The 16,091-nt window shown below is 30.7% G+C and overlaps 1 long non-coding RNA gene across 1 annotated transcript; it reads left to right on the top strand.

The window, feature by feature from the left end:
• The first annotated feature begins 7,921 nt into the window (after positions 1–7,921).
• On the top strand, positions 7,922–13,178 carry LOC136030841 (uncharacterized). The gene is made up of 2 exons (XR_010618366.1): positions 7,922–10,306; positions 11,692–13,178. It is a non-coding gene; the product is annotated as an uncharacterized LOC136030841 (long non-coding RNA).
• Positions 13,179–16,091: the final 2,913 nt, after the last annotated feature.

Genomic DNA, 16,091 nt, shown 5'->3' with positions numbered 1-16,091 from the left:
AACTTCCGATTTCCAATTGAATGCGCCCACTCCGAAGTTTATTTGACCACCCTTCCTATGAAAAACTTATATCTTAACTATGGGAAACTTGTAAAACGTATAGTTCTGGCCCTGGGGAGTGGAAGGGGGGTTGTCAAATCCGGAGGCATGGCGTGTGGCCTTTGGACTATTAACTGAACCCTGTTCGACTCTACCCATTTAATTGAACCCTAATTCCATTTAAGTCCCGTTTAATTCAGCCCCCATTAAACTCAAACCGATTCAATTCGACCCACGTGCTACTGAACCTACATGTAACTCAGCCTCCATGTAGCTCAACCCCAATGCTACTCGACCTCCGTTTAACTCAGCCTCCATTTAACTTAACCCTGATACAACTCAGCCCCAGTACAATTTAACTCTAATTAAACCCAACCCCAGTTTAACTCAACCATAGTTGACTTAACTCCCATTCAACCCGATTACGGCAGCCATGAAATTCGAGTGTGTTTCGGCCCTGTATATGATTAAATAAAAAAAAAACTAATTTTTTTAGCTGAAAGTAAGGAGCGACATTAAAACTTAAAACGAACAGAAATTACTCCGTATATGAAATGGGTCGTCCCCTCCACAATCCCTCGCTCTTTACGCTAAAGCTTGTAATTGTTTTAAAAAGTAGAATTGTGGCAAAGAGTCAAACTTTAGCGTAAAGAGCGAAGGATTGTGGAGGGGACGACCCATTTCATATACGGAGTAATTTCTGTTCGTTTTAAGTTTTAATGTCGCTCCTTACTTTCAGCTAAAAAAATTAGTTTTTTTTTATTTAATTTCTGAACGTTTTTGAATTAATGCATGTTTGGTTTTGGCTCTCCGCACATAAATTATTAAAATGAAATTTGGATATTAATTCTTTTTTTGGCTAAATGGCTTTCTCTTAGTTTTGATCAGACGATTTTGAGAAATAAGGGGTGGAGAAGGAGGCCTAGTTGCCTCCAATTTTTCGGTTAAAAAGGCAACTAGAACTTTTAATTTTTAACGAACGTTTTTATTAGTAAAAAATATACGTAACTTAAGAATTAACTTATGTAACAAACTTTCATAACCTTATATTTTTATTATGTATACGAGGGGGTTTGTACCCTCGTTAATACCTCACTCTTTACACTAAATCGTAAGTTTTGTCCCAATTCTTTAAGAATGACCCCTGAATCAGAAAGGCCGTAGAATAAGGAGTTGAAATTACTAAAAATACTTTAGCATAAAGACCAAGGTATTTATCTCCTCCTAAATACCTCGCTCTTTATGCTAAAGTATTTTTAGAATCCCTCATATGCGTAATAATCTCTGTTCGTTTTAAGTTTCAATGCTACTTCTTCCTCTCATTTGAAAAAAACGTTTTCATGTTTATTTTTCATTGTTTTCTTATAGTAATGCTAGAGAATCTTGCGCCCTTTTCATTGAATTTTTCTTCCCCCATGACAGATTCCTCCAAGGAAAGATCCTCCAGCATAGCCCCCTCCCCTCAGCCCCACCCCCAAACAAAATAAAATCCCCCTGAAAACGTCTGTACACTTCCCAATAACCATTACTATATGTAAACACTGGTCAAAGTTTATAACTTGCAGCCCCTCCCCCAGGGATTGTGGGGGAGTAAGTCATCCCCAAAGACATAGTTATTGTGATTTTCGACTATGTTGAACAAAATGGCTATCTTAAACTTTTGATCCGTTGACTTCGGGAAAAAAATGAGCGTGGGAGGGGGCCTAGATGCCCTCCAATTTTTTTGGTCACTTAAAAAAGGCACTAGAACTTTTCATTTCCGTTAGAATGAGCCCTCTTGCGACATTCTAGGACCACTTGGTCGATACGATGACCCCTGAAAAAAAAAAAAAAAAAAAAAAATAAACACGCACCCGTGATTTGTCTTCTGGCAAAAAATACAAAATTCCACATTTTTGTAGATAGGAGCTTGAAACTTCTACAGTACGGTTCTCTGATACGCTGAATCTGATGGTGTCATTTTTGTTAAGATCCTACGACTTTTAGGGGATGTTTCCCCCTATTTTCCTAAATAAGGCAAATTTTCTCAGGCTCGTAACTTTTGATGGGTAAGACTAAACTTGATGAAACTTATATATTTAAAATCAGCATTAAAATGCGATTCTTTTGATGTAACTATTGGTATCCAAATTCCTTTTTTTTAGAGTTTTGGTTACTATTGAGCCGGGTCGCTCCTTACTACAGTTCGTTACCACGAACTGTTTGAAAATGTTTACTCATGTCAAATATGTTAGACTTAAGGATACATTGTTGCTTTTAGAGGGTAGGATAATTTTGTATTAAAGAAGCACAAAAAAAAGCTGAAATAAGAATTAACCACTGTATAATACCATATCATTCGTGTCAACTTTTATCACTTCCGACAAAACGGACTGAATTGTATATTTTTGGTTATTGTTGATTAAAGGAGGGTTGAGCTGAATGGGTTTGATTTGAATGGGGGTTTATTCAAATAGGGCTGGGATAAACGGAGTCGCCTTGCGCGAGGGTTGAGATAAATGATGGTCGCCTTAAACGGGGGTTGAGTGAATTTGATGGTTAAGTTGCTTGAGGGTTGAATTGCACAAGGGTTAGCCTAAGTTAAATGAGGTTGAATTTAACACGGGTTAAGTCGAAGGAGGTCTCAGTTGTATGATGTTTTATTTGAACGGGATTGGATTGCACGAATTAAATGATGGTTGAATGGCAAAAGGACTGAGTTAAACAGGAGTTGTGTTAAACGGGGATTGGGTTTCATGAGGGTTAAGATAAATGGGAACCGAACTTTGGACTAAATTGAGGGTGGCTATAAAAGAACATACACTAATGTTATGAAAAACTCACGTATTATTAGAAAAGATGCGAGTCACTTTTTATTAAAAAAAATGTGAAACTGTAAAACTACCTCACTGCTTTTTACTTGCTGCTCTTTAGCCTTTTTTGTGTTTATACATCTTGTTTATTCTTTTCTTTTATAAATAGATGAGGAGGAAAGTCGAACTTCGGAATCAAGAACATGCTCCCCCTCGAGTTCAGCTGCCAATTTACATTCAAATGTTTCTGCTTTACCAGTTTCTGAGGTACGTGATTATTTTTTTATTATAGAATGGAGACACACATACAATATGTATATATATGTATATATATAATATATATGTACGTATATATATATATATATATATATATATATATATATATATATATATATATATATACATATACATATACATATATCGTACATACATATATATATATACATATATCGATTTATATATACATATATATATATATATATATATATACACATACATATATATACATATATATATATATATATATATATATATATATATATATATATATATATATATATATTTATAATATATATATATATATATATATATATATATATATATATATATATATATATATATATATATATATATATATATATATATATATATATATATATATATATATATATATATATATATATGTATATATATATATATACATATATATATATATATATATATATATATATATATATATCTATATATATAAAAATAAGTTGTCTGTCTGTCTGTGGATCTGTGGATCAGTTGACGTCATGTTTCTGTGTCGGCTGACGTCATGAAATTAGTTGTCAGGTGACGTCATGTTTCTGTATCGGCTGACGTCATGAAATTAGTTGTCGTCATTTTTGCTTTGACGGTGACGTCATTCAAGTTATATAAGACATATGTTCACGTAGAAATCTATTAATGTTTAAGTTTACAATGACTGATGAAGATGCTCAAAGAGTCTATGCCAAAAAACTTGCTGCTGATAGTTCCTCGGCACGCTTTCTTTTCTGACTTTCTCTATCAGCAGCAAGTTTTTTGGCATAGACTCTTTGAGCATCTTCATCAGTCATTGTAAACTTAAACATTAATAGATTTCTACGTGAACATATGTCTTATATAACTTGAATGACGTCACCGTCAAAGCAAAAATGACGGCAACTAATTTCATGACTTAATTTCAGAACTTAATTTCTGTGTTGACTGACGTCATGAAATTAGTTGTCGTCATTTTTGTTATGACGATGCTTAGTATATTGTAAAACACAATATACCATTTAAAACACCAAAATGAACATGCTGGAGTAGTCACTCGGTGAGAGAGGGTGTCAGAACGGAGAATGAAGGTCCCAGGTTCAAATCGTAAAAACCAATAAAAAACTGAAAAGAAAAAAAGGAATAAAACTAAAAAAATTTTCATCTAAAAAACTAAAAAAAACTAAAAAAGGTAAAAACTAAAAGAACTAAAAAGAAAAAAAAAAAGGAAAAAAAACTGAAAAATAAAGGAGAAAAAGAAAACTAAAAAAATTTAAATAAAAATAAAAAAACTAAAAAGATAAAAACTTCAAAAAAAACTAAAAAGAAAAAAGAAAAAAACTAAAAAACCTAAAAAAAGGTCAAAACCAATAAAAAAAAAACTAAAAGGAAAAAAAGGGAAAAAATTAAAAATTTATTTCATCATATACCAATTCAAAAACGAATGTATACCGGGATGACGACCGGGACACAGGGAATATAAATGACACAACTACAACGGGGACGCCGGGGGGCACAGGGGGATATAAATGACGACCGGGACACCGGGACACAAGGAATATAAATGACGCCCGGGACACTCAAAGAGAAATCAGACTGGGACACCGGGACACAAATGACGACCGGGACACAGGGAATATAAATGACGACCGGGACACAGGGACATAACTACAAAGGGGACACCGGGGTGCACAGGGGGATATATAAATGACGATGGCGACTCAGGGAATGGTCGATTAGCAATCACCATCAACAAAGCTCAAGGGCAATCATTAGAATCATGAGGTATAGATCTGAATACGGATTGTTTTCCCATTGACAATTATATGTTGCATGTTCAAGAGTCGGTAAACCTGACAATCTATTTATATGCACAGACAATGGGACAGCGAAGAATGTTGTATATTCGCAAGTTTTACGTAGTTAAAAACATATATATATATATATATATATATATATATATATATATATATATATATATATATATATATATATATATATATATACTAGCTGTTGGGGTGGCGCTTCGCGCCACCCCAACACCTAGTTGGTGGGGGCGCTTCGCGCGCCCCCAAGCCCCCCCGCGCGCGTAAGCCGTTACGCGCCATATTAGTTACGCGCCATTGTAGTTGTGTCCCTATGTCCCACCTGTGAATATAGATATATATATATATATATATATATATATATATATATATATATATATATATATATATATAATATATATATATATATATATATATATATATATATATATATATATATATATATATATATATATATATATATATATATATATATATATATATATATAATATATATATATATATATATATATATATATATATATATATATATATATATATATATATATATATATATATATATATATGTTTTTAACTACGTAAAACTTGCGAATATACAACATTCTTTGCTGTCCCATTGTCTGTGCATATAAATAGATTGTCAGGTATACGGACTCTTGAACATTCAACATATAATGGTCCATGGGAAAACAATCCGTATTCAGATCTATACCTCATGATTCTAATGATTGCCCTTGAGCTTTGTTGATGGTGATTGCTAATCGACCATTCCCTGAGTCGCCATCGTCATTTATATATCCATCGTATTTTATATATTTTTTTCTTTTTAGTTTTTTTGTAGTTTTTACCTTTTTTTTAGTTTTTTTAGTTTTTTTTTACTTATGTCCTGGTCGTCATTTATACTCCCTGTGTCCCGGTGCTTTGTTGATTGTTAATCGAACATTCCTTTTGTCCCGGTCGCTTTCTCTTTGAGTGTCGTCATTTATTTAGATTGTCAGGTTTACCGACTCTTGAACATGCAACATATAATTGTCCATGGGAAAAACAATCCATATTCAGACCTATACCTCATGATTCTAATGATTGCCCTTGAGCTTTGTTGATGGTGATTGCTAATTGAACATTCCCTGTGTCCCGGTCGTCATTTATATTCCCAGTATCCCGGTCGTCATTTGTGACCCTGTGTTCCAGTCTGTTATTTCTCTTTGAGCGTCCCGTTCGTCTTTGTTTGATGGTGAGCTTTGTTGCCCCTTGAGCTTTGTTGATGGTGATTGCTAATCGAACATTGCCTGTGTCCCCGTCGTCATTTATGTCCCCCCTGTGCCCCCGGCGTCACCGTTGTAGTTGTAGCCCTGCGTCCCGGTCGTCATTTATATTCCCTGTGTCCCGGTCGTCATCCCGGTATACATTCGTTTTTGAATTGGTATATGATGAAATAAATTTTTAATTTTTTCCCTTTTTTTCCTTTTAGTTTTTTTTATTGGTTTTGACCTTTTTTTAGGTTTTTAGCTTTTTTATTTTTTCTTTTTAGTTTTTTTTGAAGTTTTTATCTTTTTAATTTTTTTTATTTTTATTTATATTTTTTTAGTTTTCTTTTTCTCCTTTATTTTTCAGTTTTTTTCCTTTTTTTAGTTTTTTTTTCTTTTTTAGTTCTTTTAGTTTTTACCTTTTTTAGTTTTTTTTAGTTTTTTAGATGAAAATTTTTTTAGTTTTTTTCCTTTTTTTCTTTTTAGTTTTTTATTGGTTTTTACCTTTTTTTTAGCTTTTTCAGTTTTTTTTCGTTTTTTCTTTTTACTTTTTTAGTTTTTATCTTTTTTATTTTTTTTTATTTTTATTAATTTTATTAGTTTTCTTTTTCTCTTCTATTTTTCAGTTTTTTCCTTTTTTTTAAGTTTTTTTTTTAGTTTTTAGTTTAGGTTTTTTTTTAGTTTTTAGTTTTTTAGTTTTTTTAGTTTTTTTAGTTTTTTAGCTTTTTTATTTTTTTTATTAGTTTTTAGTTTTTTTGTAGTTTTTGCCTTTTTTTAGTTTTTTCAGTTTTTTTTTAGTTTTTAGTTTTTTACCTTTTTTTACGTTTTTTACGTCACCTGATCCACAGATCCATAGACAGACAGACAACTTATTTTTCGGCGTCACCGTTGTAGTTGTAGCCCTGCGTCCCGGTCGTCATTTATATTCCCTGTGTCCCGGTCGTCATCCCGGTATACATTCGTTTTTGAATTGGTATATGATGAAATAAATTTTTAATTTTTTCCCTTTTTTTCCTTTTAGTTTTTTTTTATTGGTTTTGACCTTTTTTTAGGTTTTTTAGCTTTTTTATTTTTTCTTTTTAGTTTTTTTTGAAGTTTTTATCTTTTTAATTTTTTTTTACTTTTATTTATATTTTTTTAGTTTTCTTTTTCTCCTTTATTTTTCAGTTTTTTTCCTTTTTTTAGTTTTTTTTTCTTTTTTAGTTCTTTTAGTTTTTACCTTTTTTAGTTTTTTTTAGTTTTTTAGATGAAAATTTTTTTAGTTTTTTTCCTTTTTTTTCTTTTTAGTTTTTTATTGGTTTTTACCTTTTTTTTAGCTTTTTCAGTTTTTTTTTTCGTTTTTTCTTTTTACTTTTTTAGTTTTTATCTTTTTTATTTTTTTTTATTTTTATTAATTTTATTAGTTTTCTTTTTCTCTTCTATTTTTCAGTTTTTTCCTTTTTTTAAGTTTTTTTTTTAGTTTTTAGTTTAGGTTTTTTTTTAGTTTTTAGTTTTTTAGTTTTTTTAGTTTTTTTAGTTTTTTAGCTTTTTTATTTTTTTTATTAGTTTTTAGTTTTTTTTGTAGTTTTTGCCTTTTTTTTAGTTTTTTCAGTTTTTTTTCTAGTTTTTAGTTTTTTACCTTTTTTTACGTTTTTTACGTCACCTGATCCACAGATCCACAGACAACTTATTTTTTTATATATATATATATATATAATATAATATATATATATATATATATATATATATATATATATATATATATATATATATATATATATATATATATATATCTATATATATAAAAATAAGTTGTCTGTGGATGGATGGATGGATGGATGTGTGGATGGATGTGTCAGGTGACGTCACCTGAAAAAACTGGATTAGGTGACGTCAAAACTGAAAAAACTAAAAAAAGGCAAAAACTACAAAAAAAACTAAAAACTAATAAAAAAAATAAAAAAGCTAAAAAACTAAAAAAACTATAAAGGTAAAAACCAATAAAAAACTAAAAAAAAAACTGAAAAAACTAAAAAAAGGCAAAAACTACAAAAAAAACTAAAAACTAATAAAAAAAGTAAAAAAGCTAAAAAACTAAAAAAACTAAAAAAACTAAAAAAAGGTAAAAAACTAAAAAAAATAAAAAATAAAAAAAAAACTAAAAAAAAGGAAAAAACTGAAAAATAAGCTAAAATAAAGGTAAAAACCAATAAAAAACTAAAAAAAAAAAGGAAAAAACTAATAAATGACGACACTCAAAGAGAAAGTGACCAGGACAAAAAACTAAAAAAAAAGGCAAAAACTACAAAAAAACTAAAAACTAATAAAAAAAATAAAAAAGCTAAAAAACTAAAAAAACTAAAAAAAGGTAAAAAACTAAAAAAACTAAAAACTAAAAAAAAACTAAAAAAGGTAAAAACTAAAAGAACTAAAAAAGAAAAAAATAAATGACGACACTCAAAGAGAAAGCGACCAGGACAAAAGGAATGTTCGATTAGCAATCAACAAAGCACCGGGACACAGGGAGTATAAATGACGACCAGGACACAAGTAAAAAAAAAAATTAACAAAACTAAAAAGAAGGTAAAAACTACAAAAAAACTAAAAAGAAAAAAAAACTAAAAACTAATAAAAAAACTAAAAAATCTAAAAATCTAAATAAACTAAAAAAGAAAAAAAAAGGAAAAAAATAAAGGAGAAAAACAAAACTAAAAAACGAATGTATATACAGACCGGTACACCGGGATACAAATGACGACCGGGACACAGGGAATATAAATAACGACCGGGACACAGGGACACAACTACAACGGGGACACCGGGGGAAACAGGGGGATATAAATGACGACCGGGACAAAAAAACTAAAAAGAAATAAAAACTAAAAACTAATAAAAAAAACTAAAAAATCTAAAAATCTAAATAAGCTAAAAAAGAAAAAAAAAGGAAAAAAATAAAGGAGAAAAACAAAACTAAAAAACGAATGTATATACAGACCGGGACACCGGGATACAAATGATGACCGGGACCCGGGACACAGGGAATATAAATGACGACCGGGACACAGGGACACAACTACAACGGGGACACCGGGGGAAACAGGGGGATAACCTGACAATCTATTTATATGCAAAGACAATGGGACAGCAAAGAATGTTGTATATTCGCAAGTTTTACGTAGTTAAAACCATATATATATATATATATATCTATATTCACAGGTGGGACATAGGGACACAACTACAATGGCGCGTAACTATTATGGCGCGTAACGACTTACGCGCGCGGGGGGGCTTGGGGGGGGCGCGAAGCGCCCCCACCAACTAGGTGTTGGGGTGGCGCGAAGCGCCACCCCAACAGCTAGTATATATATATATATATATCTATATATATAAAAATAAGTTGTCTGTGGATGGATGGATGGATGGATGTGTGGATGGATGTGTCAGGTGACGTCACCTGAAAAAACTGGATTAGGTGACGTCAAAACTGAAAAAACTAAAAAAAGGCAAAAACTACAAAAAAAACTAAAAACTAATAAAAAAAATAAAAAAGCTAAAAAACTAAAAAAACTATAAAGGTAAAAACCAATAAAAAACTAAAAAAAAAACTGAAAAAACTAAAAAAAGGCAAAAACTACAAAAAAAAAACTAAAAACTAATAAAAAAAGTAAAAAAGCTAAAAAACTAAAAAAACTAAAAAAACTAAAAAAAGGTAAAAAACTAAAAAAATAAAAAATAAAAAAAAAATAAAAAAAAGGAAAAAACTGAAAAATAAGCTAAAATAAAGGTAAAAACCAATAAAAAACTAAAAAAAAAAAGGAAAAAACTAATAAATGACGACACTCAAAGAGAAAGCGACCAGGACAAAAAACTAAAAAAAAAGGCAAAAACTACAAAAAAACTAAAAACTAATAAAAAAAATAAAAAAGCTAAAAAACTAAAAAAACTAAAAAAAAGTAAAAAACTAAAAAAACTAAAAACTAAAAAAAAACTAAAAAAGGTAAAAACTAAAAGAACTAAAAAAGAAAAAAATAAATGACGACACTCAAAGAGAAAGCGACCAGGACAAAAGGAATGTTCGATTAGCAATCAACAAAGCACCGGGACACAGGGAGTATAAATGACGACCAGGACACAAGTAAAAAAAAAAATTAACAAAACTAAAAAGAAGGTAAAAACTACAAAAAAACTAAAAAGAAAAAAAAACTAAAAACTAATAAAAAAACTAAAAAATCTAAAAATCTAAATAAACTAAAAAAGAAAAAAAAAGGAAAAAAATAAAGGAGAAAAACAAAACTAAAAAACGAATGTATATACAGACCGGTACACCGGGATACAAATGACGACCGGGACACAGGGAATATAAATAACGACCGGGACACAGGGACACAACTACAACGGGGACACCGGGGGAAACAGGGGGATATAAATGACGACCGGGACAAAAAAACTAAAAAGAAATAAAAACTAAAAACTAATAAAAAAAACTAAAAAATCTAAAAATCTAAATAAGCTAAAAAAGAAAAAAAAAGGAAAAAAATAAAGGAGAAAAACAAAACTAAAAAACGAATGTATATACAGACCGGGACACCGGGATACAAATGATGACCGGGACCCGGGACACAGGGAATATAAATGACGACCGGGACACAGGGACACAACTACAACGGGGACACCGGGGGAAACAGGGGGATAACCTGACAATCTATTTATATGCAAAGACAATGGGACAGCAAAGAATGTTGTATATTCGCAAGTTTTACGTAGTTAAAACCATATATATATATATATATCTATATTCACAGGTGGGACATAGGGACACAACTACAATGGCGCGTAACTATTATGGCGCGTAACGACTTACGCGCGCGGGGGGGCTTGGGGGGGGGCGCGAAGCGCCCCCACCAACTAGGTGTTGGGGTGGCGCGAAGCGCCACCCCAACAGCTAGTATATATATATATATATATATATATCTATATATATAAAAATAAGTTGTCTGTCTGTGGATGTGTGGATGGATGTGTGGATGGATGTGTCAGGTGACGTCACCTGAAAAAACTGGATTAGGTGACGTCAAAACTGAAAAAACTAAAAAAAGGCAAAAACTACAAAAAAAACTAAAAACTAATAAAAAAAATAAAAAAGCTAAAAAACTAAAAAAACTATAAAGGTAAAAACCAATAAAAAACTAAAAAAAAAACTGAAAAAACTAAAAAAAGGCAAAAACTACAAAAAAAAACTAAAAACTAATAAAAAAAAAGTAAAAAAGCTAAAAAACTAAAAAAACTAAAAAAACTAAAAAAAGGTAAAAAACTAAAAAAAATAAAAAATAAAAAAAAACTAAAAAAAAGGAAAAAAACTGAAAAATAAGCTAAAATAAAGGTAAAAACCAATAAAAAACTAAAAAAAAAAAGGAAAAAACTAATAAATGACGACACTCAAAGAGAAAGCGACCAGGACAAAAAACTAAAAAAAAAATAAAAAAAATAAAAAAGCTAAAAAACTAAAAAAACTAAAAAAAGGTAAAAAACTAAAAAAACTAAAAACTAAAAAAAAACTAAAAAAGGTAAAAACTAAAAGAACTAAAAAAGAAAAAAATAAATGACGACACTCAAAGAGAAAGCGACCAGGACAAAAGGAATGTTCGATTAGCAATCAACAAAGCACCGGGACACAGGGAGTATAAATGACGACCAGGACACAAGTAAAAAAAAAAATTAACAAAACTAAAAAGAAGGTAAAAACTACAAAAAAACTAAAAAGAAAAAAAAACTAAAAACTAATAAAAAAACTAAAAAATCTAAAAATCTAAATAAACTAAAAAAGAAAAAAAAAAGGAAAAAAATAAAGGAGAAAAACAAAACTAAAAAACGAATGTATATACAGACCGGTACACCGGGATACAAATGACGACCGGGACACAGGGAATATAAATAACGACCGGGACACAGGGACACAACTACAACGGGGACACCGGGGGAAACAGGGGGATATAAATGACGACCGGGACAAAAAAACTAAAAAGAAATAAAAACTAAAAACTAATAAAAAAAACTAAAAAATCTAAAAATCTAAATAAGCTAAAAAAGAAAAAAAAAGGAAAAAAATAAAGGAGAAAAACAAAACTAAAAAACGAATGTATATACAGACCGGGACACCGGGATACAAATGATGACCGGGACCCGGGACACAGGGAATATAAATGACGACCGGGACACAGGGACACAACTACAACGGGGACACCGGGGGAAACAGGGGGATAACCTGACAATCTATTTATATGCAAAGACAATGGGACAGCAAAGAATGTTGTATATTCGCAAGTTTTACGTAGTTAAAACCATATATATATATATATATCTATATTCACAGGTGGGACATAGGGACACAACTACAATGGCGCGTAACTATTATGGCGCGTAACGACTTACGCGCGCGGGGGGGCTTGGGGGGGGGCGCGAAGCGCCCCCACCAACTAGGTGTTGGGGTGGCGCGAAGCGCCACCCCAACAGCTAGTATATCTATATATATAAAAATAAGTTGTCTGTGGATGGATGGATGGATGGATGTGTGGATGGATGTGTCAGGTGACGTCAACTGAAAAAACTGGATTAGGTGACGTCAAAACTGAAAAAACTAAAAAAAGGCAAAAACTACAAAAAAAACTAAAAACTAATAAAAAAAATAAAAAAGCTAAAAAACTAAAAAAACTATAAAGGTAAAAACCAATAAAAAACTAAAAAAAAAACTGAAAAAACTAAAAAAAGGCAAAAACTACAAAAAAAAACTAAAAACTAATAAAAAAAGTAAAAAAGCTAAAAAACTAAAAAAACTAAAAAAACTAAAAAAAGGTAAAAAACTAAAAAAAATAAAAAATAAAAAAAAACTAAAAAAAAGGAAAAAACTGAAAAATAAGCTAAAATAAAGGTAAAAACCAATAAAAAACTAAAAAAAAAAGGAAAAAAACTAATAAATGACGACACTCAAAGAGAAAGCGACCAGGACAAAAGGAATGTTCGATTAGCAATCAACAAAGCACCGGGACACAGGGAGTATAAATGACGACCAGGACACAAGTAAAAAAAAAAATTAACAAAACTAAAAAGAAGGTAAAAACTACAAAAAAACTAAAAAGAAAAAAAAACTAAAAACTAATAAAAAAACTAAAAAATCTAAAAATCTAAATAAACTAAAAAAGAAAAAAAAAGGAAAAAAATAAAGGAGAAAAACAAAACTAAAAAACGAATGTATATACAGACCGGTACACCGGGATACAAATGACGACCGGGACACAGGGAATATAAATAACGACCGGGACACAGGGACACAACTACAACGGGGACACCGGGGGAAACAGGGGGATATAAATGACGACCGGGACAAAAAAAACTAAAAAGAAATAAAAACTAAAAACTAATAAAAAAAACTAAAAAATCTAAAAATCTAAATAAGCTAAAAAAGAAAAAAAAAGGAAAAAAATAAAGGAGAAAAACAAAACTAAAAAACGAATGTATATACAGACCGGGACACCGGGATACAAATGATGACCGGGACCCGGGGACACAGGGAATATAAATGACGACCGGGACACAGGGACACAACTACAACGGGGACACCGGGGGAAACAGGGGGATGTAAATGACGACCGGGACACCGGGACAGGGAATGGTCGATTAGCAATCACCATCAACAAAGCTCAAGGGCAATCCATTAGAATCATGAGGTATAGATCTGAATACAGATTGTTTTCCCATGGACCATTATATGTTGCATGTTCAAGAGTCGGTAAACCTGACAATCTATTTATATGCAAAGACAATGGGACAGCAAAGAATGTTGTATATTCGCAAGTTTTACGTAGTTAAAACCATATATATATATATATATATATCTATATTCACAGGTGGGACATAGGGACACAACTACAATGGCGCGTAACTATTATGGCGCGTAACGACTTACGCGCGCGGGGGGGCTTGGGGGGGGCGCGAAGCGCCCCCACCAACTAGGTGTTGGGGTGGCGCGAAGCGCCACCCCAACAGCTAGTATATATATATATATATATATATATATATATATATATATATATATATATATATATATATATATATATATATATATATATATATATATACTAGCTGTTGGGGTGGCGCTTCGCGCCACCCCAACACCTATTTGGTGGGGGCGCCTCGCGCCCCCCCAAGCCCCCCCGCGCGCGTAAGTCGTTACGCGCCATATTAGTTACGCGCCATTGTAGTTGTGTCCCTATGTCCCACCTGTGAATATAGATATATATATATATATATATATATATATATATATATATATATATATATATATATATATATAATATATATATATATATATATATATATATAATATATATATATATATATATATATATATATATATATATATATATATATATATATATATATATATATATATATATATATATATATATATATATATATATATATATATATATATATGTTTTTAACTACGTAAAACTTGCGAATATACAACATTCTTTGCTGTCCCATTGTCTGTGCATATAAATAGATTGTTTACCGACTCTTGAAAATGCAACATATAATGGTCCATGGGAAAACAATCCGTATTCAGATCTATACCTCATGATTCTAATGATTGCCCTTGAGCTTTGTTGATGGTGATTGCTAATCTACCATTCCCTGTGTCGCCATCGTCATTTATATATCCCCTTGTGCCCCCGGCATCCCCTTTGTAGTTTTGTCCCTGTGTCCAGGTCGTCATTTGTGTCCCGGTGTCCCAGTCTGTGATTTCTCTTTGAGTGTCCCGGGCGTCATTTATATTCCATGTGTCCTGGTGTCTCGGTCGTCATTTATATCCCCCTGTGCCCCCTGGCGTCCCCGTTGTAGTTGTGTCCCTGTGTCCCGGTCGTCATTTATATTCCCTGTGTCCCGGTCGTCATTTGTATCCCGGTGTCCCGGTCTGTATATACATTCGTTTTCTAGTTTTGTTTTTCTCCTTTATTTTTTTCCTTTTTTTCTTTTTTAGTTTATTTAGATTTTTAGATTTTTTAGTTTTTTTTTATTAGTTTTTATTTTTTTTTTCTTTTTAGTTTTTTTGTAGTTTTTTACCTTTTTTTTAGTTTTTTTAGTTTTTTTTTACTTATATCCTGGTCGTCATTTATACTCCCTGTGTCCCGGTCGTCATTTGTGTCCCGGTGCTTTGTTGATTGCTAATCGAACATTCCTTTTGTCCCGGTCGCTTTTCTCTTTGAGTGTCGTCATTCATATTCCCTATGTGCCGGTGTCCCGGTCGTCATTTGTGTCCCGATGTCCCGGTCTGTAATTTCGTCAGTTGAAAACTTATGATGAAATAAATTTTTAATTTTTTCCCTTTTTTTGTTTTTAGTTTTTTTTTATTGGTTTTTACCTTTTTTTAGGTTTTTTAGTTTTTTTCTTTTTAGTTTTTTTTTAAGTTTTTATCTTTTTAGTTTTTTTATTTTTATTTATATTTTTTTAGTTTTCTTTTTCTCCTTTATTTTTCAGTTTTTTCCTTTTTTTAGTTTTTTTTCTTTTTTAGTTCTTTTAGTTTTTACCTTTTTTAGTTTTTTTTAGTTTTTTTAGTTTTTTAGCTTTTTTTATTTTTTTTTATTAGTTTTTAGTTTATTTTATGGTTTTATCCTTTTTTTAGTTTTTTTTTAGTTTTTTATCTTTTTTTAGTTTTTTTTTTAGTTTTTAAGCTTTTTTAGATTTTTTTATTTTGTTTTCTTTTTTTTGTAGTTTTTACCTTCTTTAGATTTTTGCTTCTTTTATTTTTTTTAGCTTTTTTAGTTTTTTTTCGTTTTTTCTTTTTAGTTTTTTTGTAGTTTTTATCTTTTTTATTTTTTTGTATTTTTATTCATATTTTTTTAGTTTTCTTTTTCTCTTTTATT

Source organism: Artemia franciscana, chromosome 1 (genome assembly GCF_032884065.1).
Source record: "Artemia franciscana chromosome 1, ASM3288406v1, whole genome shotgun sequence".
Lineage (NCBI taxonomy): Eukaryota > Metazoa > Arthropoda > Branchiopoda > Anostraca > Artemiidae > Artemia > Artemia franciscana.
This window is presented reverse-complemented; position numbering and strand designations above follow the sequence as displayed.